General features: G+C 39.9%; 2 non-coding genes and 46 pseudogenes across 2 annotated transcripts; all 48 read left to right on the top strand.

Annotated features, from left to right (window-relative positions):
• Window positions 1-69: 69 nt before the first annotated feature.
• On the top strand, window positions 70-188 carry LOC122336869 (annotated as a pseudogene).
• A 277-nt stretch (window positions 189-465) lies between these two features.
• On the top strand, window positions 466-582 carry LOC122336843 (annotated as a pseudogene).
• Window positions 583-862: 280 nt separating this feature from the next.
• Window positions 863-980, top strand: LOC122336775 (annotated as a pseudogene).
• A 276-nt stretch (window positions 981-1,256) lies between these two features.
• LOC122336771 lies at window positions 1,257-1,375 on the top strand (annotated as a pseudogene).
• A 276-nt stretch (window positions 1,376-1,651) lies between these two features.
• Window positions 1,652-1,770, top strand: LOC122336867 (annotated as a pseudogene).
• Window positions 1,771-2,044: 274 nt separating this feature from the next.
• LOC122336842 lies at window positions 2,045-2,161 on the top strand (annotated as a pseudogene).
• A 272-nt stretch (window positions 2,162-2,433) lies between these two features.
• On the top strand, window positions 2,434-2,556 carry LOC122336825 (annotated as a pseudogene).
• A 274-nt stretch (window positions 2,557-2,830) lies between these two features.
• LOC122336827 lies at window positions 2,831-2,948 on the top strand (annotated as a pseudogene).
• Window positions 2,949-3,223: 275 nt separating this feature from the next.
• Window positions 3,224-3,342, top strand: LOC122336866 (annotated as a pseudogene).
• Window positions 3,343-3,617: 275 nt separating this feature from the next.
• LOC122336787 lies at window positions 3,618-3,736 on the top strand (annotated as a pseudogene).
• Window positions 3,737-4,015: 279 nt separating this feature from the next.
• LOC122336766 lies at window positions 4,016-4,134 on the top strand. The gene has a single exon (XR_006249368.1). It is a non-coding gene; the product is annotated as a 5S ribosomal RNA (ribosomal RNA).
• Window positions 4,135-4,408: 274 nt separating this feature from the next.
• On the top strand, window positions 4,409-4,528 carry LOC122336887 (annotated as a pseudogene).
• A 659-nt stretch (window positions 4,529-5,187) lies between these two features.
• Window positions 5,188-5,296, top strand: LOC122336818 (annotated as a pseudogene).
• Window positions 5,297-5,581: 285 nt separating this feature from the next.
• On the top strand, window positions 5,582-5,690 carry LOC122336852 (annotated as a pseudogene).
• Window positions 5,691-5,966: 276 nt separating this feature from the next.
• Window positions 5,967-6,085, top strand: LOC122336892 (annotated as a pseudogene).
• A 3,675-nt stretch (window positions 6,086-9,760) lies between these two features.
• Window positions 9,761-9,869, top strand: LOC122336779 (annotated as a pseudogene).
• Window positions 9,870-10,147: 278 nt separating this feature from the next.
• Window positions 10,148-10,269, top strand: LOC122336889 (annotated as a pseudogene).
• Window positions 10,270-10,547: 278 nt separating this feature from the next.
• LOC122336830 lies at window positions 10,548-10,658 on the top strand (annotated as a pseudogene).
• Window positions 10,659-11,325: 667 nt separating this feature from the next.
• On the top strand, window positions 11,326-11,444 carry LOC122336812 (annotated as a pseudogene).
• Window positions 11,445-11,726: 282 nt separating this feature from the next.
• Window positions 11,727-11,845, top strand: LOC122336885 (annotated as a pseudogene).
• Window positions 11,846-12,120: 275 nt separating this feature from the next.
• Window positions 12,121-12,238, top strand: LOC122336773 (annotated as a pseudogene).
• A 276-nt stretch (window positions 12,239-12,514) lies between these two features.
• Window positions 12,515-12,633, top strand: LOC122336884 (annotated as a pseudogene).
• Window positions 12,634-12,910: 277 nt separating this feature from the next.
• On the top strand, window positions 12,911-13,029 carry LOC122336893 (annotated as a pseudogene).
• Window positions 13,030-13,305: 276 nt separating this feature from the next.
• LOC122336783 lies at window positions 13,306-13,424 on the top strand (annotated as a pseudogene).
• A 277-nt stretch (window positions 13,425-13,701) lies between these two features.
• Window positions 13,702-13,820, top strand: LOC122336824 (annotated as a pseudogene).
• Window positions 13,821-14,096: 276 nt separating this feature from the next.
• Window positions 14,097-14,215, top strand: LOC122336782 (annotated as a pseudogene).
• A 277-nt stretch (window positions 14,216-14,492) lies between these two features.
• LOC122336833 lies at window positions 14,493-14,614 on the top strand (annotated as a pseudogene).
• Window positions 14,615-14,889: 275 nt separating this feature from the next.
• LOC122336796 lies at window positions 14,890-15,010 on the top strand (annotated as a pseudogene).
• A 278-nt stretch (window positions 15,011-15,288) lies between these two features.
• Window positions 15,289-15,402, top strand: LOC122336819 (annotated as a pseudogene).
• Window positions 15,403-15,686: 284 nt separating this feature from the next.
• Window positions 15,687-15,807, top strand: LOC122336829 (annotated as a pseudogene).
• A 1,492-nt stretch (window positions 15,808-17,299) lies between these two features.
• On the top strand, window positions 17,300-17,419 carry LOC122336895 (annotated as a pseudogene).
• A 278-nt stretch (window positions 17,420-17,697) lies between these two features.
• LOC122336865 lies at window positions 17,698-17,816 on the top strand (annotated as a pseudogene).
• Window positions 17,817-18,092: 276 nt separating this feature from the next.
• On the top strand, window positions 18,093-18,211 carry LOC122336864 (annotated as a pseudogene).
• A 277-nt stretch (window positions 18,212-18,488) lies between these two features.
• On the top strand, window positions 18,489-18,607 carry LOC122336891. The gene has a single exon (XR_006249372.1). It is a non-coding gene; the product is annotated as a 5S ribosomal RNA (ribosomal RNA).
• Window positions 18,608-18,879: 272 nt separating this feature from the next.
• Window positions 18,880-18,998, top strand: LOC122336777 (annotated as a pseudogene).
• A 276-nt stretch (window positions 18,999-19,274) lies between these two features.
• Window positions 19,275-19,391, top strand: LOC122336769 (annotated as a pseudogene).
• A 275-nt stretch (window positions 19,392-19,666) lies between these two features.
• LOC122336761 lies at window positions 19,667-19,784 on the top strand (annotated as a pseudogene).
• Window positions 19,785-20,057: 273 nt separating this feature from the next.
• Window positions 20,058-20,176, top strand: LOC122336863 (annotated as a pseudogene).
• A 272-nt stretch (window positions 20,177-20,448) lies between these two features.
• LOC122336882 lies at window positions 20,449-20,567 on the top strand (annotated as a pseudogene).
• A 270-nt stretch (window positions 20,568-20,837) lies between these two features.
• LOC122336848 lies at window positions 20,838-20,954 on the top strand (annotated as a pseudogene).
• Window positions 20,955-21,228: 274 nt separating this feature from the next.
• Window positions 21,229-21,347, top strand: LOC122336862 (annotated as a pseudogene).
• A 271-nt stretch (window positions 21,348-21,618) lies between these two features.
• Window positions 21,619-21,737, top strand: LOC122336861 (annotated as a pseudogene).
• Window positions 21,738-22,805: 1,068 nt separating this feature from the next.
• Window positions 22,806-22,924, top strand: LOC122336786 (annotated as a pseudogene).
• A 662-nt stretch (window positions 22,925-23,586) lies between these two features.
• LOC122336841 lies at window positions 23,587-23,703 on the top strand (annotated as a pseudogene).
• Window positions 23,704-23,981: 278 nt separating this feature from the next.
• LOC122336860 lies at window positions 23,982-24,100 on the top strand (annotated as a pseudogene).
• Window positions 24,101-24,375: 275 nt separating this feature from the next.
• On the top strand, window positions 24,376-24,495 carry LOC122336839 (annotated as a pseudogene).
• A 273-nt stretch (window positions 24,496-24,768) lies between these two features.
• LOC122336774 lies at window positions 24,769-24,886 on the top strand (annotated as a pseudogene).
• Window positions 24,887-25,161: 275 nt separating this feature from the next.
• On the top strand, window positions 25,162-25,278 carry LOC122336808 (annotated as a pseudogene).
• Window positions 25,279-25,286: the final 8 nt, after the last annotated feature.

Raw genomic sequence — 25,286 nt, 5'->3', positions numbered from 1 at the left:
TTACTTATCTAGTATAATGGCACTTAGTGTGCCTCACCTTAAAATAGGGGGCTTTTTGCAGCAGCTTTCGCTTACGGCCATACCACCCTGTTCACGCCTGATCTCGCCTGATCTCAGAAGCTAAGCAGAGTTGGGCCTAGTTAGTACTTGGATGGGAGACTGCCTAGGAATACCAGGTGCTGTAAGTTTTTGAGTTTTTTCACTACTTATCTAATACACTGGCCCTTAGTGTGGTCAAAGTTTGACCAGCTCTTTGCTTTCCCTTACTGCTTATTTAATTCAATTGCCTTTAAAGTAGCTGTTCTTTAAACAGAGTTTGACTGTTTTTAACTACTTAACTAATGCTCTTATCTTTAATGTAGCTCATTTTGAAGTATTTTTTTTTTTGTATTTCATTCATTACTTATCTAGTATAATGGCACTTAGTGTGCCTCACCTTAAAATAGGGGCTTTTTGCAGCAGCTTTCACACGGCCATACCACCCTGTTCACGCCTGATCTCGCCTGATCTCAGAAGCTACAGAGTTGGGCCTAGTTAGTACTTGGATGGGAGACTGCCTAGGAATACCAGGTGCTGTAAGTTTTTGAGTTTTTTCACTACTTATCTAATACACTGGCCCTTAGTGTGGTCAAAGTTTGACCAGCTCTTTTGCTTTCCCTTACTGCTTATTTAATTCAATTGCCTTTAAAGTAGCTGTTCTTTAAACAGAGTTTGACTGTTTTTAACTACTTAACTAATGCTCTTATCTTTAATGTAGCTCATTTTGAAGTATTTTTTTTTTTTTATTTCATTCATTACTTATCTAGTATAATGGCACTTAGTGTGCCTCACCTTAAAATAGGGGCTTTTTGCAGCAGCTTTCACTACGGCCATACCACCCTGTTCACGCCTGATCTCGCCTGATCTCAGAAGCTAAGCAGAGTTGGGCCTAGTTAGTACTTGGATGGGAGACTGCCTAGGAATACCAGGTGCTGTAAGTTTTTGAGTTTTTTCACTACTTATCTAATACACTGGTTCTTAGTGTGGCCAAAGTTTGACCAGCTCTTTGCTTTCCCTTACTGCTTATTTAATTCAATTGCCTTTAAAGTAGCTGTTCTTTAAACAGAGTTTGACTGTTTTTAACTACTTAACTAATGCTCTTATCTTTAATGTAGCTCATTTTGAAGTATTTTTTTGTATTTCATTCATTACTTATCTAGTATAATGGCACTTAGTGTGCCTCACCTTAAAAAAGGGGGCTTTTTGCAGCAGCTTTCGCTTACGGCCATCCCACCCCGTTCACGCCTGATCTCGCCTGATCTCAGAAGCTAAGCAGAGTTGGGCCTAGTTAGTACTTGGATGGGAGACTGCCTAGGAATACCAGGTGCTGTAAGTTTTTGAGTTTTTTCACTACTTATCTAATACACTGGTCCTTAGTGTGGCCAAAGTTTGACCAGCTCTTTGCTTTCCTTACTGCTTATTTAATTCAATTGCCTTTAAAGTAGCTGTTCTTTAAACAGAGTTTGACTGTTTTTAACTACTTAACTAATGCTCTTATCTTTAATGTAGCTCATTTTGAAGTATTTTTTTTTGTATTTCATTCATTACTTATCTAGTATAATGGCACTTAGTGTGCCTCACCTTAAAATAGGGGCTTTTTGCAGCAGCTTTCGCTTACGGCCATACCACCCTGTTCACGCCTGATCTCGCCTGATCTCAGAAGCTAAGCAGAGTTGGGCCTAGTTAGTACTTGGATGGGAGACTGCCTAGGAATACCAGGTGCTGTAAGTTTTTGAGTTTTTTCACTACTTATCTAATACACTGGCCCTTAGTGTGGTCAAAGTTTGACCAGCTCTTTGCTTTCCTTACTGCTTATTTAATTCAATTGCCTTTAAAGTAGCTGTTCTTTAAACAGAGTTTGACTGTTTTTAACTACTTAACTAATGCTCTTATCTTTAATGTAGCTCATTTTGAAGTATTTTTTTTTGTATTTCATTCATTACTTATCTAGTATAATGGCACTTAGTGTGCCTCACCTTAAAATAGGGGCTTTTTGCAGCAGCTTTCACACGGCCATACCACCCTGTTCACGCCTGATCTCGCCTGATCTCAGAAGCTACAGAGTTGGGCCTAGTTAGTACTTGGATGGGAGACTGCCTAGGAATACCAGGTGCTGTAAGTTTTGAGTTTTTTCACTACTTATCTAATACACTGGCCCTTAGTGTGGCCAAAGTTTGACCAGCTCTTTGCTTTCCTTACTGCTTATTTAATTCAATTGCCTTTAAAGTAGCTGTTCTTTAAACAGAGTTTGACTGTTTTTAACTACTTAACTAATGCTCTTATCTTTAATGTAGCTCATTTTGAAGTATTTTTTTGTATTTCATTCATTACTTATCTAGTATAATGGCACTTAGTGTGCCTCACCTTAAAATAGGGGCTTTTGCAGCAGCTTTCGCTACGGCCATACCACCCTGTTCACGCCTGATCTCGCTGATCCTGATCTCAGAAGCTAAGCAGAGTTGGGCCTAGTTAGTACTTGGATGGGAGACTGCCTAGGAATACCAGGTGCTGTAAGCTTTTGAGTTTTTTCACTACTTATCTAATACACTGGCCCTTAGTGTGGCCAAAGTTTGACCAGCTCTTTGCTTTCCTTACTGCTTATTTAATTCAATTGCCTTTAAAGTAGCTGTTCTTTAAACAGAGTTTGACTGTTTTTAACTACTTAACTAATGCTCTTATCTTTAATGTAGCTCATTTTGAAGTATTTTTTTGTATTTCATTCATTACTTATCTAGTATAATGGCACTTAGTGTGCCTCACCTTAAAATAGGGGGCTTTTTGCAGCAGCTTTCGCTACGCCATACCACCCTGTTCACGCCTGATCTCGCCTGATCTCAGAAGCTAAGCAGAGTTGGGCCTGGTTAGTACTTGGATGGGAGACTGCCTAGGAATACCAGGTGCTGTAAGTTTTGAGTTTTTTCACTACTTATCTAATACACTGGCCTTAGTGTGGCCAAAGTTTGACCAGCTCTTTGCTTTCCTTACTGCTTATTTAATTCAATTGCCTTTAAAGTAGCTGTTCTTTAAACAGAGTTTGACTGTTTTTAACTACTTAACTAATGCTCTTATCTTTAATGTAGCTCATTTTGAAGTATTTTTTTTTGTATTTCATTCATTACTTATCTAGTATAATGGCACTTAGTGTGCCCCCACCTTAAAATAGGGGCTTTTTGCAGCAGCTTTCGCTTACGGCCATACCACCCTGTTCACGCCTGATCTCGCCTGATCTCAGAAGCTAAGCAGAGTTGGGCCTAGTTAGTACTTGGATGGGAGACTGCCTAGGAATACCAGGTGCTGTAAGTTTTGAGTTTTTTCACTACTTATCTAATACACTGGCCCTTAGTGTGGTCAAAGTTTGACCAGCTCTTTGCTTTCCCTTACTGCTTATTTAATTCAATTGCCTTTAAAGTAGCTGTTCTTTAAACAGAGTTTGACTGTTTTTAACTACTTAACTAATGCTCTTATCTTTAATGTAGCTCATTTTGAAGTATTTTTTTTTGTATTTCATTCATTACTTATCTAGTATAATGGCACTTAGTGTGCCTCACCTTAAAATAGGGGCTTTTTGCAGCAGCTTTCGCTACGGCCATACCACCCTGTTCACGCCTGATCTCGCCTGATCTCAGAAGCTAAGCAGAGTTGGGCCTAGTTAGTACTTGGATGGGAGACTGCCTAGGAATACCAGGTGCTGTAAGTTTTTGAGTTTTTTCACTACTTATCTAATACACTGGCCCTTAGTGTGGCCAAAGTTTGACCAGCTCTTTGCTTTCCCTTACTGCTTATTTAATTCAATTGCCTTTAAAGTAGCTGTTCTTTAAACAGAGTTTGACTGTTTTTAACTACTTAACTAATGCTCTTATCTTTAATGTAGCTCATTTTGAAGTATTTTTTTTTTTGTATTTCATTCATTACTTATCTAGTATAATGGCACTTAGTGTGCCTCACCTTAAAATAGGGGCTTTTTGCAGCAGCTTTCGCTTACGGCCATACCACCCTGTTCACGCCTGATCTCGTCTGATCTCAGAAGCTAAGCAGAGTTGGGCCTAGTTAGTACTTGGATGGGAGACTGCCTAGGAATACCAGGTGCTGTAAGTTTTTGAGTTTTTTCACTACTTATCTAATACACTGGCCCTTAGTGTGGCCAAAGTTTGACCAGCTCTTTGCTTTCCTTACTGCTTATTTAATTCAATTGCCTTTAAAGTAGCTGTTCTTTAAACAGAGTTTGACTGTTTTTAACTACTTAACTAATGCTCTTATCTTTAATGTAGCTCATTTTGAAGTATTTTTTTTTATTTCATTCATTACTTATCTAGTATAATGGCACTTAGTGTGCCTCACCTTAAAATAGGGGCTTTTTGCAGCAGCTTTAGCTTACGGCCATACCACCCCTGTTCACGCCTGATCTCGTCTGATCTCAGAAGCTAAGCAGAGTTGGGCCTAGTTAGTACTTGGATGGGAGACTGCCTAGGAATACCAGGTGCTGTAAGTTTTGAGTTTTTTCACTACTTATCTAATACACTGGCCCTTAGTGTGGCCAAAGTTTGACCAGCTCTTTGCTTTCCCTTACTGCTTATTTAATTCAATTGCCTTTAAAGTAGCTGTTCTTTAAACAGAGTTTGACTGTTTTTAACTACTTAACTAATGCTCTTATCTTTAATGTAGCTCATTTTGAAGTATTTTTTTGTATTTCATTCATTACTTATCTAGTATAATGGCACTTAGTGTGCCTCACCTTAAAATAGGGGCTTTTGCAGCAGCTTTAGCTTACGGCCATACCACCCTGTTCACGCCTGATCTCAGATCTCAGAAGCTAAGAGTTGGGCCTAGTTAGTACTTGGATGGGAGACTGCCTAGGAATACCAGGTGCTGTGTTTTTGAGTTTTTTCACTACTTATCTAATACACTGGCCCTTAGTGTGGTCAAAGTTTGACCAGCTCTTTGCTTTCCTTACTGCTTATTTAATTCAATTGCCTTTAAAGTAGCTGTTCTTTAAACAGAGTTTGACTGTTTTTAACTACTTAACTAATGCTCTTATCTTTAATGTAGCTCATTTTGAAGTATTTTTTTGTATTTCATTCATTACTTATCTAGTATAATGGCACTTAGTGTGCCTCACCTTAAAATAGGGGGCTTTTTGCAGCAGCTTTAGCTTACGGCCATACCACCCTGTTCACGCCTGATCTCAGAAGCTAAGCAGAGTTGGGCCTAGTTAGTACTTGGATGGGAGACTGCCTAGGAATACCAGGTGCTGTAAGTTTTTGAGTTTTTTCACTACTTATCTAATACATTGGCCCTTAGTGTGGTCAAAGTTTGACCAGCTCTTTGCTTTCCCCTTACTGCTTATTTAATTCAATTGCCTTTAAAGTAGCTGTTCTTTAAACAGAGTTTGACTGTTTTTAACTACTTAACTAATGCTCTTATCTTTAATGTAGCTCATTTTGAAGTATTTTTTTTTTGTATTTCATTCATTACTTATCTAGTATAATGGCACTTAGTGTGCCTCACCTTAAAATAGGGGCTTTTTGCAGCAGCTTTCGCACGGCCATACCACCATACCACCCTGTTCACGCCTGATCTCAGAAGCTAAGCAGAGTTGGGCCTGGTTAGTACTTGGATGGGAGACTGCCTAGGAATACCAGGTGCTGTAAGTTTTTGAGTTTTTTCACTACTTTTCTAATACAACGGCCCTTAGTGTGGCCAAAGTTTGACCAGCTCTTTGCTTTCCCTTACTGCTTATTTAATTCAATTGCCTTTAAAGTAGCTGTACTTTAAACAGAGTTTGACTGTTTTTAACTACTTAACTAATGCTCTTATCTTTAATGTAGCTCATTTTGAAGTATTTTTTTGTATTTCATTCATTACTTATCTAGTATAATGGCACTTAGTGTGCCTCACCTTAAAATACGGGGCTTTTTGTAGCAGCTTTAGCTTACGACCATACCACCCTGTTCACGCCTGATCTCGTCTGATCTCAGAAGCTAAGCAGATTTGGGCCTAGTTAGTACTTGGATGGGAGACTGCCTAGGAATACCAGGTGCTGTAAGCTTTTGAGTTTTTTCACTACTTATCTAATACACTGGCCCTTAGTGTGGCCAAAGTTTGACCAGCTCTTTGCTTTCCCTTACTGCTTATTTAATTCAATTGCCTTTAAAGTAGCTGTTCTTTAAACAGAGTTTGACTGTTTTTAACTACTTAACTAATGCTCTTATCTTTAATGTAGCTCATTTTGAAGTATTTTTTTGTATTTCATTCATTACTTATCTAGTATATGTAGATATGTAGATGGTAGATATGTAGATATGTAGATAGTATATGTAGATGGCGGCGCGTACACATCGCGAGGCTCAGCGTCTCTCCAGTTTCTGCAGTTTTGCAGTATCCTAATACAACAGAGTTGGGCCTACCTGCTCTTTCGGGTCTGTTCGCAGAACAGCAGTGCCTTTACATCGCATAATCTGACATGAGCTTTTGGATATTGGTTCATCATTTTCAGACAGTTTTAACGGCAACCTTCAACTCGCCCCGAGATCGCCAGAACTACCGAGGCTGAGCGCTCTTCCGCCGGGCGGAAGTGCTCAAGACGGCGCGCGATCGCAAACAAAGGCGGGAAGCGCTTAGGGCTAAGAGCTAAGCTAAAGCTAACACCACATCGGCTCTCTTTACCCAGCATTTTCCTTGCCAATGTACGGTCACTGGCGAACAAAATGGACGAGATTCGACTCCATCAGAGACAACAAAAACTTCTTCAGAACTGCAATGTCATGATCTTCACCGAAACATGGCTAAACAGCAGTATACCAGACCATGCTATCAGCATAGCTGGACACCACACATTCCGGGCAGACAGAACGGCGGATGACTCCGTAAGACCAGAGGCGGGGATTGTGCATTTATATTAACAATGCTTGGTGCACAAACTCTGTTATCGTTGGGAGACACTGCTCAGCCAACCTAGAGTTTCTCATGGTTAAGAGTAGACCGTTTTATCTGCCTCGGGAGTTCACATCCACCATCATAACTGCTGCTTATATTCCTCCCAATGCTGATGCCAAGCTTGCTATGAACGAACTTCATGCAGCCATCAGTAAACAACAGTCTGCTCACCCGGAGGCTGCATTTATTGTTGCGGGGGATTTTAATCACTCTAACTTGAAGGCAGTCCTCCCTAAATTTCACCAAAACGTTTTCTGTCACACCAGAGGAAACAGAACTTTGGACCATGTATACACAAACATGGCTGAAGCCTATGCTGTGACCCCCTTCCCCCATCTAGGACAATCGGATCACCTTTCTTTGTTCCTCACCCCCAAGTACTCCCCCCTCATCAACCGTGTGAAGCCATCAGTGAGGACCATCAAAGTCTGGCCAGCGGGGGCTGACTCCACACTCCAGGACAGGTTTCAATACACAGACTGGAGTATGTTTGCTTCCCAGGCTACCTGTGGCTCTCACACGGATATAGACCACTACACTTCCTCTGTTCTGGATTACATCAACACCACCATAGACAGTGTTACTACCCAGAAACAGATCACCACATACCCAAATCAGAAGCCATGGATGAACAAGGAGGTGCGCTTTCTGTGGAAAGCACGCAACACTGCCTTCAGATCAGGTGACGCACAGGCCTACAGCACTTCCAGGGCAAATCTGAAGAGGGGCATCAAAAGGCCAAGTACTGCTACAAGCTGAAGTTAGAGGAGCACTTTTCCAACTCTGACCTCGACGCATGTGGCAGGGCATCCAGGCCATCAGTGATTACAAACCCAACCACTCCACCCCACAGCACCTAATGTCTTCTTTCTGAACGAGCTTAATGACTTTTATGCTCGCTTTGAGAGGGACAATAATGAAACGGTCACCAATATCACCCCTCAACCGACCCACCCATCACACTCACCTCCTCAGAGGTTTACACTGCACTAAGCCGGATCAACGCGCGCGCAAGGCTGCTGGACCAGACGGTATCCCTGGACGCGTACTACGGGCATGTGCAGAGCAGCTCGCTGGGGTATTCGCGACATTTTCAACATGTCCCTTGCCCAAGCAGCTGTACCAACATGCTTCAAATCCACCTCCATTGTGCCAGTGCCAAAATCTCTAGCCCAGTGTGCCTAAACGACTACCGCCCCTGTAGCACTCACACCCATCGTTATGAAGTGCTTTGAGCGACTAGTCTTGTCACATCTGAAGGACTCTCTGCCTTCCACACTGGACCCCACCAGTTTGCCTATCAAGGCAATAGGAGCACTGAGGATGCAGTCTCCATCGCACTGCACTCTGTACTCACACACTTGGACAACAAAAATACTTACGCACGGATGCTGTTTGTTGACTTCAGTTCAGCATTCAACACGGTCATACCTCTAAGTTAATCACCAAACTCAGAGATCTGGACATTAACACCTCACTGTGCAACTGGGTTATGGACTTCCTGACCAACAGACCCCAGCATGTTAGGTCAGGCCACATCTGTTCCACCACTATCACTCTCAACACCGGTGTACCACAAGGCTGTGTGCTGAGCCCCTTCCTCTACTCCCTCTTCACCCACGACTGCAGGCCTGTGTTTGGATCTAACTCCATCATCAAGTTTGCAGATGACACTACGGTGATCGGTCTCATCAGCAACAACGATGAGACTGCCTACAGAGAAGAGGTCCAGCATCTGGCCACGTGGTGCAAAGACAATAATCTGCTCCTTAACACCACCAAAACCAAGGAGCTCATTGTGGACTTCAGGAAGGTGAGAAGAGGCTCACATGATTCCATCCACATTAATGGGATTGCTGTGGAGCCTGTCTCATGCATCAAGTTCCTGGGAACCCACATCTCGGAGGATCTGTCCTGGACCACCAACACCTCCAGCCTGGTCAAGAAGGCTCACCAGCGTTTATTCTTTCTGAGGAAACTTAAGAAGAACCAGCTGTCCTCAGCCATCCTGGTGAACTTCTATCGCTGTACAATAGAGAGCATCCTAACAAACTGTGTCACAGTCTGGTATGGGAGCTGCTCTGTTGCTGAGCGTAAGGCACTGCAGCGGGTGGTGAAAACTGCCCAGCGCATCACAGGAACTCCACTTCCATCCATTGAGGACATCCAGAAGAAACACTGTTTGTGTCGAGCACGCAGTATTCTTAAGGACTCCTCTCACCCTGCCCACAAACTGTTTTCCTCCTGCCATCCGGCAGGCGATTCAGATTCCCCGACTAGAACAAGTAGACTGAGGAACAGCTTTTTTACCAGAGCTGTCTCACTACTGAATTCTACCCCACTGATGTCTGCCCCACCCACCCCATTAAAACAAAAATACTAAAATGCACTGTTAACATTCATTGCACTCCACTGTATATATCTTTGTAAATGTATGTACATATCCACTGTACATACTCTTGTAAAATTGTCTATACATATCCTGTATATCCTGCTCTTTCTTATGTACATAACGATCTGTAAATTGTTTACACATAATCACTGTAAATTCCCCCTTCCCATCTGTAATTTAACTTGTACATATCACATATTTATCTTTGTAATTTATATTTATATTTGTACCTATATCCTGCACTTGCTGCTTATTGCACTCCTGGTTAGACCTAAACTGCATTTCGTTACCTTGTACTTGTACATGTGTAATGACAATAAAGTTGAATCTAATCTAATCTATAATGGCACTTAGTGTGCCTCACCTTAAAATAGGGGCCTTTTTGCAGCAGCTTTCGCTTACGGCCATACCACCCTGTTCACGCCTGATCTCAGAAGCTAAGCAGAGTTGGGCCTGGTTAGTACTTGGATGGGAGACTGCCTAGGAATACCAGGTGCTGTAAGTTTTTGAGTTTTTTCACTACTTATCTAATACAACGGCCCTTAGTATGGCCAAAGTTTGACCAGCTCTTTGCTTTCCCTTACTGCTTATTTAATTCAATTGCCTTTAAAGTAGCTGTTCTTTAAACAGAGTTTGACTGTTTTTAACTACTTAACTAATGCTCTTATCTTTAATGTAGCTCATTTTGAAGTATTTTTTTTTTTGTATTTCATTCATTACTTATCTAGTATAATGGCACTTAGTGTGCCTCACCTTAAAATAGGGGCTTTTGCAGCAGCTTTAGCTTACGGCCATACCACACCCTGTTCACGCCTGATCTCGTCCTGATCTCAGAAGCTAAGCAGAGTTGGGCCTAGTTAGTACTTGGATAGGAGACTGCCTAGGAATACCAGGTGCTGTAAGTTTTGAGTTTTTTCACTACTTATCTAATACACTGGCCCTTAGTGTGGTCAAAGTTTGACCAGCTCTTTGCTTTCCTTACTGCTTATTTAATTCAATTGCCTTTAAAGTAGCTGTTCTTTAAACAGAGTTTGACTGTTTTTAACTACTTAACTAATGCTCTTATCTTTAATGTAGCTCATTTTGAAGTATTTTTTTTTTTGTATTTCATTCATTACTTATCTAGTATAATGGCACTTAGTGTGCCTCACCTTAAAATAGGGGGCTTTTTGCAGCAGCTTTCGCTTACGGCCATACCACCCTGTTCACCTGCCTGATCTCAGAAGCTAAGCAGAGTTGGGCCTGGTTAGTACTTGGATGGGAGACTGCCTAGGAATACCAGGTGCTGTAAGTTTTTGAGTTTTTTCACTACTTATCTAATACAACGGCCCTTAGTGTGGCCAAAGTTTGACCAGCTCTTTGCTTTCCCTTACTGCTTATTTAATTCAATTGCCTTTAAAGTAGCTGTACTTTAAACAGAGTTTGACTGTTTTTATCTACTTAACTAATGCTCTTATCTTTAATGTAGCTCATTTTGAAGTATTTTTTTTTATTTCATTCATTACTTATCTAGTATAATGGCACTTAATGTGCCACACCTTAAAATACGGGGCTTTTTGTAGCAGCTTTAGCCACGGCCATACCACCTGTTCACGTTCTCGCCTGATCTCAGAAGCTAAGCAGAGTTGGACCTAGTTAGTACTTGGATGGGAGACTGCCTAGGAATACCAGGTGCTGTAAGTTTTTGAGTTTTTTCACTACTTATCTAATACACTGGCCCTTAGTGTGGCCAAAGTTTGACCAGCTCTTTGCTTTCCCTTACTGCTTATTTAATTCAATTGCCTTTAAAGTAGCTGTTCTTTAAACAGAGTTTGACTGTTTTTAACTACTTAACTAATGCTCTTATCTTTAATGTAGCTCATTTTGAAGTATTTTTTTTTGTATTTCATTCATTACTTATCTAGTATAATGGCACTTAGTGTGCCTCACCTTAAAATAGGGGCTTTTTGCAGCAGCTTTTCGCTTACGGCCCTACCACCCTGTTCACGCCTGATCTCGTCTGATCTCAGAAGCTAAGCAGAGTTGGGCCTAGTTAGTACTTGGATGGGAGACTGCCTAGGAATACCAGGTGCTGTAAGTTTTTGAGTTTTTTCACTACTTATCTAATACACTGGCCCTTAGTGTGGCCAAAGTTTGACCAGCTCTTTGCTTTCCTTACTGCTTATTTAATTCAATTGCCTTTAAAGTAGCTGTACTTTAAACAGAGTTTGACTGTTTTTAACTACTTAACTAATGCTCTTATCTTTAATGTAGCTAATTTTGAAGTATTGTTTTTTTTTTTGTATTTCATTCATTACTTATCTAGTATAATGGCACTTAGTGTGCCTCACCTTAAAATAGGGCTTTTGCAGCAGCTTTCTTCACTTACGGCCATACCACCCTGTTCACGCCTGATCTCGCCTGATCTCAGAAGCTAAGCAGAGTTGGGCCTAGTTGGTACTTGGATGGGAGACTGCCTAGGAATACCAGGTGCTGTAAGTTTTGAGTTTTTTCACTACTTATCTAATACACTGGCCCTTAGTGTGGTCAAAGTTTGACCAGCTCTTTGCTTTCCTTACTGCTTATTTAATTCAATTGCCTTTAAAGTAGCTGTTCTTTAAACAGAGTTTGACTGTTTTTAACTACTTAACTAATGCTCTTATCTTTAATGTAGCTCATTTTGAAGTATTTTTTTTTGTATTTCATTCATTACTTATCTAGTATAATGGCACTTAGTGTGCCTCACCTTAAAATAGGGGGCTTTTTGCAGCAGCTTTAATTACGGCCATACCACCCTGTTCACGCCTGATCTCGCCTGATCTCAGAAGCTAAGCAGAGTTGGGCCTAGTTAGTACTTGGATGGAGACTGCCTAGGAATACCAGGTGCTGTAAGTTTTTGAGTTTTTTCACTACTTATCTAATACACTGGCCCTTAGTGTGGTCAAAGTTTGACCAGCTCTTTGCTTTCCTTACTGCTTATTTAATTCAATTGCCTTTAAAGTAGCTGTTCTTTAAACAGAGAGTTTGACTGTTTTTAACTACTTAACTAATGCTCTTATCTTTAATGTAGCTCATTTTGAAGTATTTTTTTGTATTTCATTCATTACTTATCTAGTATAATGGCACTTAATGTGCCACACCTTAAAAATAGGGGCTTTTGCAGCAGCTTTCGCTTACGGCCATACCACCCTGTTCACGCCTGATCTCGCCTGATCTCAGAAGCTAAGCGGAGTTGGGCCTAGTTAGTACTTGGATGGGAGACTGCCTAGGAATACCAGGTGCTGTAAGTTTTTGAGTTTTTTTCACTACTTATCTAATACACTGGCCCTTAGTGTGGTCAAAGTTTGACCAGCTCTTTGCTTTCCCTTACTGCCTATTTAATTCAATTGCCTTTAAAGTAGCTGTTCTTTAAACAGAGTTTGACTATTTTTAACTACTTAACTAATGCTCTTATCTTTAATGTAGCTCATTTTGAAGTATTTTTTTGTATTTCATTCATTACTTATCTAGTATAATGGCACTTAATGTGCCACACCTTAAAATACGGGGCTTTTTGTAGCAGCTTTCGCTTACGGCCATACCACCCTGTTCACGCCTGATCTAGTTTGTTCTCAGAAGCTAAGCAGAGTTGGGCCTGGTTAGTACTTGGATGGGACACTGCCTAGGAATACCAGGTGCTGTAAGTTTTTGAGTTTTTCACTACTTATCTAATACACTGGCCCCTTAGTGTGGTCAAAGTTTGACCAGCTCTTTGCTTTCCTTACTGCTTATTTAATTCAATTGCCTTTAAAGTAGCTGTTCTTTAAACAGAGTTTGACTGTTTTTAACTACTTAACTAATGCTCTTATCTTTAATGTAGCTCATTTTGAAGTATTTTTTTTTGTATTTCATTCATTACTTATCTAGTATAATGGCACTTAGTGTGCCTCACCTTAAAATAGGGGCTTTTTGCAGCAGCTTTCGCTTAAGGCCATACCACCCTGTTCACGCCTGATCTCGCCTGATCTCTGAAGCTAAGCAGAGTTGGGCCTAGTTAGTACTTGGATGGGAGACTGCCTAGGAATACCAGGTGCTGTAAGTTTTTGAGTTTTTTCACTACTTATCTAATACACTGGCCCTTAGTGTGGTCAAAGTTTGACCAGCTCTTTTGCTTTCCCTTACTGCTTATTTAATTCAATTGCCTTTAAAGTAGCTGTTCTTTAAACAGAGTTTGACTGTTTTTAACTACTTAACTAATGCTCTTATCTTTGATGTAGCTCATTTTGAAGTATTTTTTTTTGTATTTCATTCATTACTTATCTAGTATAATGGCACTTAGTGTGCCACACCTTAAAATAGGGGCTTTTTGCAGCAGCTTTCGCCACGGCCATACCACCCTGTTCACGCCTGATCTCGCCTGATCTCAGAAGCTAAGCAGAGTTGGGCCTAGTTAGTACTTGGATGGGAGACTGCATAGGAATACCAGGTGCTGTAAGTTTTGAGTTTTTTCACTACTTATCTAATACACTGGCCCTTAGTGTGGTCAAAGTTTGACCAGCTCTTTGCTTTCCTTACTGCTTATTTAATTCAATTGCCTTTAAAGTAGCTGTTCTTTAAACAGAGTTTGACTGTTTTTAACTACTTAACTAATGCTCTTATCTTTGATGTAGCTCATTTTGAAGTATTTTTTTTTTTGTATTTCATTCATTACTTATCTAGTATAATGGCACTTAGTGTGCCTCACCTTAAAATAGGGGCTTTTGCAGCAGCTTCCGCTTCGGCCATACCACCCTGTTCACGCCTGATCTCGTCTGATCTCAGAAGCTAAGCAGAGTTGGGCCTGAGTTAGTACTTGGATGGGAGACTGCCTAGGAATACCAGGTGCTGTAAGTTTTTGAGTTTTTTCACTACTTATCTAATACACTGGCCCTTAGTGTGGCCAAAGTTTGACCAGCTCTTTGCTTTCCTCTTACTGCTTATTTAATTCAATTGCCTTTAAAGTAGCTGTTCTTTAAACAGAGTTTGACTGTTTTTAACTACTTAACTAATGCTCTTATCTTTAATGTAGCTCATTTTGAAGTATTTTTTTGTATTTCATTCATTACTTATCTAGTATAATGGCACTTAATGTGCCACACCTTAAAATACGGGGCTTTTTGTAGCAGCTTTTGCACACGGCCATACCACCCTGTTCACGCCTGATCTCGCTTCCTGATCTCAGAAGCTAAGCAGAGTTGAGCCTAGTTAGTACTTGGATGGGAGACTGCCTAGGAATACCAGGTGCTGTAAGTTTTGAGTTTTTTCACTACTTATCTAATACACTGGCCCTTAGTGTGGTCAAAGTTTGACCAGCTCTTTGCTTTCCCTTACTGCTTATTTAATTCAATTGCCTTTAAAGTAGCTGTTCTTTAAACAGAGTTTGACTGTTTTTAACTACTTAACTAATGCTCTTATCTTTAATGTAGCTCATTTTGAAGTATTTTTTTGTATTTCATTCATTACTTATCTAGTATAATGGCACTTAATGTGCCACACCTTAAAATACGGGGCTTTTTGTAGCAGCTTTAGCTTACGGCCATACCACCCTGTTCACGCCTGATCTCGTCTGATCTCAGAAGCTAAGCCCAGAGTTGGGCCTAGTTAGTACTTGATGGGGAGACTGCCTAGGAATACCAGGTGCTGTAAGTTTTTGAGTTTTTCACTACTTATCTAATACACTGGCCCTTAGTGTGGCCAAAGTTTGACCAGCTCTTTGCTTTCCTTTACTGCTTATTTAATTCAATTGCCTTTAAAGTAGCTGTTCTTTAAACAGAGTTTGACTGTTTTTAACTACTTAACTAATGCTCTTATCTTTAATGTAGCTCATTTTGAAGTATTTTTTTTTGTATTTCATTCATTACTTATCTAGTATAATGGCACTTCTAGTGTGCCTCACCTTAAAATAGGGGCTTTTTGCAGCAGCTTTCGCTTACGGCCATAACACCCTGTTCACGCCTGATCTGATCTCAGAAGCTAAGCAGAGTTGGGCCTAGTTAGTACTTGGATGGGAGACTGCCTAGGAATACCAGGTGCTGTAAGTTTTTAGAGTTTTTTCACTACTTATCTAATACACTGGCCCTTAGTGTGGTCAAAGTTTGACCAGCTCTTTGCTTTTCCCTTACTGTTCTATTTAATTCAATTGCCTTTAAAGTAGCTGTTCTTTAAACAGAGTTTGACTGTTTTTAACTACTTAACTAATGCTCTTATCTTTAATGTAGCTCATTTTGAAGTATTTTTTTGTATTTCATTCATTACTTATCTAGTATAATGGCACTTAGTGTGCCTCACCTTAAAATAGGGGCTTTTTGCAGCAGCTTTCGCTTACTTCTTTGGCCATACCACCCTGTTCACGCCTGATCTCGCTCTGATCTCAGAAGCTAAGCAGAGTTGGGCCTGGTTAGTACTTGGATGGGGAGACTGCCTAGGAATACCAGGTGCTGTAAGTTTTTGAGTTTTTCACTACTTATCTAATACACTGGCCCTTAGTGTGGTCAAAGTTTGACCAGCTCTTTGCTTTCCCTTACTGCTTATTTAATTCAATTGCCTTTAAAGTAGCTGTTCTTTAAACAGAGTTTGACTGTTTTTAACTACTTAACTAATGCTCTTATCTTTGATGTAGCTCATTTTGAAGTATTTTTTTTGTATTTCATTTATCATTACTTATCTAGTATAATGGCACTTAGTGTGCCCTCACCTTAAAATAGGGCTTTTTGCAGCAGCTTCCGCTTTATGGCCATACCACCCTGTTCACGCCTGATCTCGCTGCTGATCTCAGAAGAAGCTAAGTAGAGTTGGGCCTCCAGTTAGTACTTGGATGAGGAGACTGCATAGGAATACCAGGTGCTGTAAGTTTTGAGTTTTTTCACTACTTATCTAATACACTGGCCCTTAGTGTGGTCAAAGTTTGACCAGCTCTTTGCTTTCCTCTCTTACTGCTTATTTAATTCAATTGCCTTTAAAGTAGCTGTTCTTTAAACAGAGTTTGACTGTTTTTAACTTACTTAACTAATACTCTTATCTTTAATGTAGCTCATTTGGAAGTATTTTTTTTTGTATTTCATTCATTACTTATCTAGTATAATGGCAATTTCTAGTGTGCCTCACCTTAAAATAGGGGGCTTTTTGCAGCAGCTGCTACTACGGCCATACCACCCTGTTCACGCCTGATCACGCCTAAACCCAGAAGCCAAGCAGAGTTGGGCCCAGTTAGTACTTCTTGGATGGGAGACTGCCTAGGAATACCTTCCAGGTGGTGCTGTAAGTTTTGAGTTTTTTCACATTTCTATCTACTACAACGGTCTTTAGTGTGGTTTGTGTTTGACCAGCTCTTTGCTTTCCCTTACTGCTTATTTACTTCAATTGCCTTTTTAAAGTAGCTGTACTTTTTAAACAGAGTTTGACTGTTTTTAACTACTTAACTAATGCCTCTTATCTTTAATGTAGTCTATTCTTAAAGCATTCTTTTGTATTTCATTCATTACTTATCTAGTGGCATGGCACTTAATGTGCCACACCCTAGTAACACGGGGCTTTTGTAGCGCTGGCCACGGCCATGCTACCACCCTGTTAACGCCTGATCTCGCCTGATCTCAGAAGTTAAGCAGATTTTGGGTTTGCTAGTACTTCTGGATGGGAGACTGCCCAGAAATACCAGGTATGTAAGCTTGAGTTTTTCACTACTTATCTAATACACTGGCCCTTAGTGTGGCCAAAGTTTGACCAGCTCTTTGCTTTCCTCACTGCTTATTTAATTCAATTGCCTTTAAAGTAGCTGTTCTTTAAACAGAGTTTGACTGTTTTTAACTACTTAACTAATGCTCTTATCTTTAATGTAGCTCATTTTGAAGTATTTTTTTTTTGTATTTCATTCATTACTTATCTAGTATAATGGCACTTAGTGTGCCTCACCTTAAAATAGGGGCTTTTGCAGCAGCTTTCGCTTACGGGCCATACCACCCTGTTCACGCCTGATCTCGCCTGATCTCAGAAGCTAAGCAGAGTTGGGCCTAGTTAGTACTTGGATGGGAGACTGCCTAGGAATACCAGGTGCTGTAAGTTTTGAGTTTTTCACTACTTATCTAATACACTGGCCTCTTAGTGTGGCCAAAGTTTGACCAGCTCTTTGCTTTCCCTTACTGCTTATTTAATTCAATTGCCTTTAAAGTAGCTGTTCTTTAAACAGAGTTTGACTGTTTTTAACTACTTAACTAATGCTCTTATCTTTAATGTAGCTCATTTTGAAGTATTTTTTTTTTTGTATTTCATTCATTACTTATCTAGTATAATGGCACTTAGTGTGCCTCACCTTAAAATAGGGGCTTTTTGCAGCAGCTTTCGCTTACGGCCATACCACCCTGTTCACGCCTGATCTCGCCTGATCTCAGAAGCTAAGCAGAGTTGGGCCTAGTTAGTACTTGGATGGGAGACTGCCTAGGAATACCAGGTGCTGTAAGTTTTGAGTTTTTTCACTACTTATCTAATACACTGGCCCTTAGTGTGGCCAAAGTTTGACCAGCTCTTTGCTTTCCTTACTGCTTATTTAATTCAATTGCCTTTAAAGTAGCTGTTCTTTAAACAGAGTTTGACTGTTTTTAACTACTTAACTAATGCTCTTATCTTTAATGTAGCTCATTTTGAAGTATTTTTTTTTTTGTATTTCATTCATTACTTATCTAGTATAATGGCACTTAGTGTGCCTCACCTTAAAATAGGGGCTTTTGCAGCAGCTTTCGCTTACGGCCATACCACCCTGTTCACGCCTGATCTCGCCTGATCTCAGAAGCTAAGCAGAGTTGGGCCTAGTTAGTACTTGGATGGGAGACTGCCTAGGAATACCAGGTGCTGTAAGTTTTGAGTTTTTTCACTACTTATCTAATACACTGGCCCTTAGTGTGGCCAAAGTTTGACCAGCTCTTTTGCTTTCCCTTACTGCTTATTTAATTCAATTGCCTTTAAAGTAGCTGTTCTTTAAACAGAGTTTGACTGTTTTTAACTACTTAACTAATGCTCTTATCTTTAATGTAGCTCATTTTGAAGTATTTTTTTTTGTATTTCATTCATTACTTATCTAGTATAATGGCACTTAGTGTGCCTCACCTTAAAATAGGGGGCTTTTGCAGCAGCTTTCGCTTACGGCCATACCACCCTGTTCACGCCTGATCTCGTCTGATCTCAGAAGCTAAGCAGAGTTGGGCCTAGTTAGTACTTGGATGGGAGACTGCCTAGGAATACCAGGTGCTGTAAGTTTTTGAGTTTTTTCACTACTTATCTAATACACTGGCCCTTAGTGTGGCCAAAGTTTGACCAGCTCTTTGCTTTCCCTTACTGCTTATTTAATTCAATTGCCTTTAAAGTAGCTGTTCTTTAAACAGAGTTTGACTGTTTTTAACTACTTAACTAATGCTCTTATCTTTAATGTAGCTCATTTTGAAGTATTTTTTTGTATTTCATTCATTACTTATCTAGTATAATGGCACTTAGTGTGCCTCACCTTAAAATAGGGGCTTTTGCAGCAGCTTTCGCACGGCCATACCACCCTGTTCACGCCTGATCTCGCCTGATCTCAGAAGCTAAGCAGAGTTGGGCCTAGTTAGTACTTGGATGGGAGACTGCCTAGGAATACCAGGTGCTGTAAGTTTTTGAGTTTTTTCACTACTTATCTAATACACTGGCCCTTAGTGTGGCCAAAGTTTGACCAGCTCTTTGCTTTCCTTACTGCTTATTTAATTCAATTGCCTTTAAAGTAGCTGTTCTTTAAACAGAGTTTGACTGTTTTTAACTACTTAACTAATGCTCTTATCTTTAATGTAGCTCATTTTGAAGTATTTTTTTTTGTATTTCATTCATTACTTATCTAGTATAATGGCACTTAGTGTGCCTCACCTTAAAATAGGGGCTTTTTTGCAGCAGCTTTGCTTACGGCCATACCACCCTGTTCACCTGATCTCGCCTGATCTCAGAAGCTAAGCAGAGTTGGGCCTAGTTAGTACTTGGATGGGAGACTGCCTAGGAATACCAGGTGCTGTAAGTTTTGAGTTTTTTCACTACTTATCTAATACACTGGCCCTTAGTGTGGCCAAAGTTTGACCAGCTCTTTGCTTTCCTTACTGCTTATTTAATTCAATTGCCTTTAAAGTAGCTGTTCTTTAAACAGAGTTTGACTGTTTTTAACTACTTAACTAATGCTCTTATCTTTAATGTAGCTCATTTTGAAGTATTTTTTTTTGTATTTCATTCATTACTTATCTAGTATAATGGCACTTAGTGTGCCTCACCTTAAAATAGGGGCTTTTTGCAGCAGCTTTAGCTTACGGCCATACCACCCTGTTCACGCCTGATCTCGCCTGATCTCAGAAGCTAAGCAGAGTTGGGCCTAGTTAGTACTTGGATGGAGACTGCCTAGGAATACCAGGTGCTGTAAGTTTTGAGTTTTTCACTACTTATCTAATACACTGGCCCTTAGTGTGGCCAAAGTTTGACCAGCTCTTTGCTTTCCTTACTGCTTATTTAATTCAATTGCCTTTAAAGTAGCTGTTCTTTAAACAGAGTTTGACTGTTTTTAACTACTTAACTAATGCTCTTATCTTTAATGTAGCTCATTTTGAAGTATTTTTTTTTGTATTTCATTCATTACTTATCTAGTATAATGGCACTTAGTGTGCCTCACCTTAAAATAGGGGCTTTTGCAGCAGCTTTCGCTTACGGCCATACCACCCTGTTCACGCCTGATCTCGCCTGATCTCAGAAGCTAAGCAGAGTTGGGCCTAGTTAGTACTTGGATGGGAGACTGCCTAGGAATACCAGGTGCTGTAAGTTTTGAGTTTTTCACTACTTATCTAATACACTGGCCCTTAGTGTGGCAAAGTTTGACCAGCTCTTTGCTTTCCCTTACTGCTTATTTAATTCAATTGCCTTTAAAGTAGCTGTTCTTTAAACAGAGTTTGACTGTTTTTAACTACTTAACTAATGCTCTTATCTTTAATGTAGCTCATTTTGAAGTATTTTTTTTTGTATTTCATTCATTACTTATCTAGTATAATGGCACTTAGTGTGCCTCACCTTAAAATAGGGGCTTTTTGCAGCAGCTTTCTTACGGCCATACCACCCTGTTCACGCCTGATCTCGCCTGATCTCAGAAGCTAAGCAGAGTTGGGCCTAGTTAGTACTTGGATGGGAGACTGCCTAGGAATACCAGGTGCTGTAAGTTTTGAGTTTTTTCACTACTTATCTAATACACTGGCCCTTAGTGTGGCCAAAGTTTGACCAGCTCTTTGCTTTCCTTACTGCTTATTTAATTCAATTGCCTTTAAAGTAGCTGTTCTTTAAACAGAGTTTGACTGTTTTTAACTACTTAACTAATGCTCTTATCTTTAATGTAGCTCATTTTGAAGTATTTTTTTGTATTTCATTCATTACTTATCTAGTATAATGGCACTTAGTGTGCCTCACCTTAAAATAGGGGCTTTTTGCAGCAGCTTTCCACGGCCATACCACCCTGTTCACGCCTGATCTCGCCTGATCTCAGAAGCTACAGAGTTGGGCCTAGTTAGTACTTGGATGGGAGACTGCCTAGGAATACCAGGTGCTGTAAGTTTTGAGTTTTTTCACTACTTATCTAATACACTGGCCCTTAGTGTGGCCAAAGTTTGACCAGCTCTTTGCTTTCCTTACTGCTTATTTAATTCAATTGCCTTTAAAGTAGCTGTTCTTTAAACAGAGTTTGACTGTTTTTAACTACTTAACTAATGCTCTTATCTTTAATGTAGCTCATTTTGAAGTATTTTTTTTGTATTTCATTCATTACTTATCTAGTATAATGGCACTTAGTGTGCCTCACCTTAAAATAGGGGCTTTTTGCAGCAGCTTTCGCTTACGGCCATACCACCCTGTTCACGCCTGATCTCGCCTGATCTCAGAAGCTAAGCAGAGTTGGGCCTAGTTAGTACTTGGATGGGAGACTGCCTAGGAATACCAGGTGCTGTAAGTTTTGAGTTTTTTCACTACTTATCTAATACACTGGCCCTTAGTGTGGCCAAAGTTTGACCAGCTCTTTGCTTTCCTTACTGCTTATTTAATTCAATTGCCTTTAAAGTAGCTGTTCTTTAAACAGAGTTTGACTGTTTTTAACTACTTAACTAATGCTCTTATCTTTAATGTAGCTCATTTTGAAGTATTTTTTTGTATTTCATTCATTACTTATCTAGTATAATGGCACTTAGTGTGCCTCACCTTAAAATAGGGCTTTTGCAGCAGCTTTCGCTTACGGCCATACCACCCTGTTCACGCCTGATCTCGCCTGATCTCAGAAGCTAAGCAGAGTTGGGCCTAGTTAGTACTTGGATGGGAGACTGCCTAGGAATACCAGGTGCTGTAAGTTTTTGAGTTTTTTCACTACTTATCTAATACACTGGCCTCTTAGTGTGGCCAAAGTTTGACCAGCTCTTTGCTTTCCCTTACTGCTTATTTAATTCAATTGCCTTTAAAGTAGCTGTTCTTTAAACAGAGTTTGACTGTTTTTAACTACTTAACTAATGCTCTTATCTTTAATGTAGCTCATTTTGAAGTATTTTTTTTTGTATTTCATTCATTACTTATCTAGTATAATGGCACTTAGTGTGCCTCACCTTAAAATAGGGGCTTTTTGCAGCAGCTTTCTGCCACGGCCATACCACCCTGTTCACGCCTGATCTCGCCTGATCTCAGAAGCTGCAGAGTTGGGCCTAGTTAGTACTTGGATGGGAGACTGCCTAGGAATACCAGGTGCTGTAAGTTTTTGAGTTTTTTCACTACTTATCTAATACACTGGCTCCTTAGTGTGGCCAAAGTTTGACCAGCTCTTTGCTTTCCTTACTGCTTATTTAATTCAATTGCCTTTAAAGTAGCTGTTCTTTAAACAGAGTTTGACTGTTTTTAACTACTTAACTAATGCTCTTATCTTTAATGTAGCTCATTTTGAAGTATTTTTTTTTTTTGTATTTCATTCATTACTTATCTAGTATAATGGCACTTAGTGTGCCTCACCTTAAAATAGGGGCTTTTTGCAGCAGCTTTCACTTTACGGCCATACCACCCTGTTCACGCCTGATCTCGCCTGATCTCAGAAGCTACAGAGTTGGGCCTAGTTAGTACTTCTGGATGGAGACTGCCTAGGAATACCAGGTGCTGTAAGTTTTGAGTTTTTTCACTACTTATCTAATACACTGGCCCTTAGTGTGGCCAAAGTTTGACCAGCTCTTTGCTTTCCCTTACTGCTTATTTAATTCAATTGCCTTTAAAGTAGCTGTTCTTTAAACAGAGTTTGACTGTTTTTAACTACTTAACTAATGCTCTTATCTTTAATGTAGCTCATTTTGAAGTATTTTTTTTTGTATTTCATTCATTACTTATCTAGTATAATGGCACTTAGTGTGCCTCACCTTAAAATAGGGGCTTTTGCAGCAGCTTTCGCTACGGCCATACCACCCTGTTCACGCCTGATCTCGCCTGATCTCAGAAGCTAAGCAGAGTTGGGCCTAGTTAGTACTTGGATGGGAGACTGCCTAGGAATACCAGGTGCTGTAAGTTTTGAGTTTTTTTTCTACTTATCTAATACACTGGCCCTTAGTGTGGCCAAAGTTTGACCAGCTCTTTGCTTTCCTTACTGCTTATTTAATTCAATTGCCTTTAAAGTAGCTGTTCTTTAAACAGAGTTTGACTGTTTTTAACTACTTAACTAATGCTCTTATCTTTAATGTAGCTCATTTTGAAGTATTTTTTTGTATTTCATTCATTACTTATCTAGTATAATGGCACTTAGTGTGCCTCACCTTAAAATAGGGGCTTTTGCAGCAGCTTTCGCTTACGGCCATACACACCTGTTCACGCCTGATCTCGCCTGATCTCAGAAGCTACAGAGTTGGGCCTAGTTAGTACTTGGATGGGAGACTGCCTAGGAATACCAGGTGCTGTAAGTTTTGAGTTTTTTCACTACTTATCTAATACACTGGCCCTTAGTGTGTGGCCAAAGTTTGACCAGCTCTTTGCTTTCCTTACTGCTTATTTAATTCAATTGCCTTTAAAGTAGCTGTTCTTTAAACAGAGTTTGACTGTTTTTAACTACTTAACTAATGCTCTTATCTTTAATGTAGCTCATTTTGAAGTATTTTTTTGTATTTCATTCATTACTTATCTAGTATAATGGCACTTAGTGTGCCTCACCTTAAAATAGGGGCTTTTTGCAGCAGCTTTCACACGGCCATACCACCCTGTTCACGCCTGATCTCGCCTGATCTCAGAAGCTACAGAGTTGGGCCTAGTTAGTACTTGGATGGGAGACTGCCTAGGAATACCAGGTGCTGTAAGTTTTTGAGTTTTTTCACTACTTATCTAATACACTGGCCCTAGTGTGGCCAAAGTTTGACCAGCTCTTTGCTTTCCTTACTGCTTATTTAATTCAATTGCCTTTAAAGTAGCTGTTCTTTAAACAGAGTTTGACTGTTTTTAACTACTTAACTAATGCTCTTATCTTTAATGTAGCTCATTTTGAAGTATTTTTTTTTTTGTATTTCATTCATTACTTATCTAGTATAATGGCACTTAGTGTGCCTCACCTTAAAATAGGGGCTTTTTGCAGCAGCTTTCTGCTTACGGCCATACCACCCTGTTCACGCCTGATCTCGCCTGATCTCAGAAGCTAAGCAGAGTTGGGCCTAGTTAGTACTTGGATGGGAGACTGCCTAGGAATACCAGGTGCTGTAAGTTTTTGAGTTTTTTCACTACTTATCTAATACACTGGCCCTTAGTGTGGCCAAAGTTTGACCAGCTCTTTGCTTTCCTTACTGCTTATTTAATTCAATTGCCTTTAAAGTAGCTGTTCTTTAAACAGAGTTTGACTGTTTTTAACTACTTAACTAATGCTCTTATCTTTAATGTAGCTCATTTTGAAGTATTTTTTTTTGTATTTCATTCATTACTTATCTAGTATAATGGCACTTAGTGTGCCTCACCTTAAAATAGGGGCTTTTGCAGCAGCTTTCGCTTACGGCCATACCACCCTGTTCACGCCTGATCTCGCCTGATCTCAGAAGCTACAGAGTTGGGCCTAGTTAGTACTTGGATGGGAGACTGCCTAGGAATACCACCAGGTGCTGTAAGTTTTGAGTTTTTTCACTACTTATCTAATACACTGGCCTCTTAGTGTGGTCAAAGTTTGACCAGCTCTTTGCTTTCCTTACTGCTTATTTAATTCAATTGCCTTTAAAGTAGCTGTTCTTTAAACAGAGTTTGACTGTTTTTAACTACTTAACTAATGCTCTTATCTTTAATGTAGCTCATTTTGAAGTATTTTTTGTATTTCATTCATTACTTATCTAGTATAATGGCACTTAGTGTGCCTCACCTTAAAATAGGGGCTTTTTGCAGCAGCTTTCGCTTACGGCCATACCACCTGTTCACGCCTGATCTCGCCTGATCTCAGAAGCTAAGCAGAGTTGGGCCTAGTTAGTACTTGGATGGGAGACTGCCTAGGAATACCAGGTGCTGTAAGTTTTGAGTTTTTTCACTACTTATCTAATACACTGGCCCTTAGTGTGGCCAAAGTTTGACCAGCTCTTTGCTTTCCTTTACTGCTTATTTAATTCAATTGCCTTTAAAGTAGCTGTTCTTTAAACAGAGTTTGACTGTTTTTAACTACTTAACTAATGCTCTTATCTTTAATGTAGCTCATTTTGAAGTATTTTTTTTTGTATTTCATTCATTACTTATCTAGTATAATGGCACTTAGTGTGCCTCACCTTAAAATAGGGCTTTTTGCAGCAGCTTTTGCTTACGGCCATACCACCCTGTTCACGCCTGATCTCGCCTGATCTCAGAAGCTACAGAGTTGGGCCTAGTTAGTACTTGGATGGGAGACTGCCTAGGAATACCAGGTGCTGTAAGTTTTTGAGTT

Source organism: Puntigrus tetrazona, unplaced genomic scaffold, assembly GCF_018831695.1.
Source record: "Puntigrus tetrazona isolate hp1 unplaced genomic scaffold, ASM1883169v1 S000000967, whole genome shotgun sequence".
Classification (NCBI taxonomy): domain Eukaryota; kingdom Metazoa; phylum Chordata; class Actinopteri; order Cypriniformes; family Cyprinidae; genus Puntigrus; species Puntigrus tetrazona.
The sequence above is the reverse complement of the archived record's forward strand: the minus strand, read 5'-3'. Positions and strand labels throughout refer to the sequence as shown.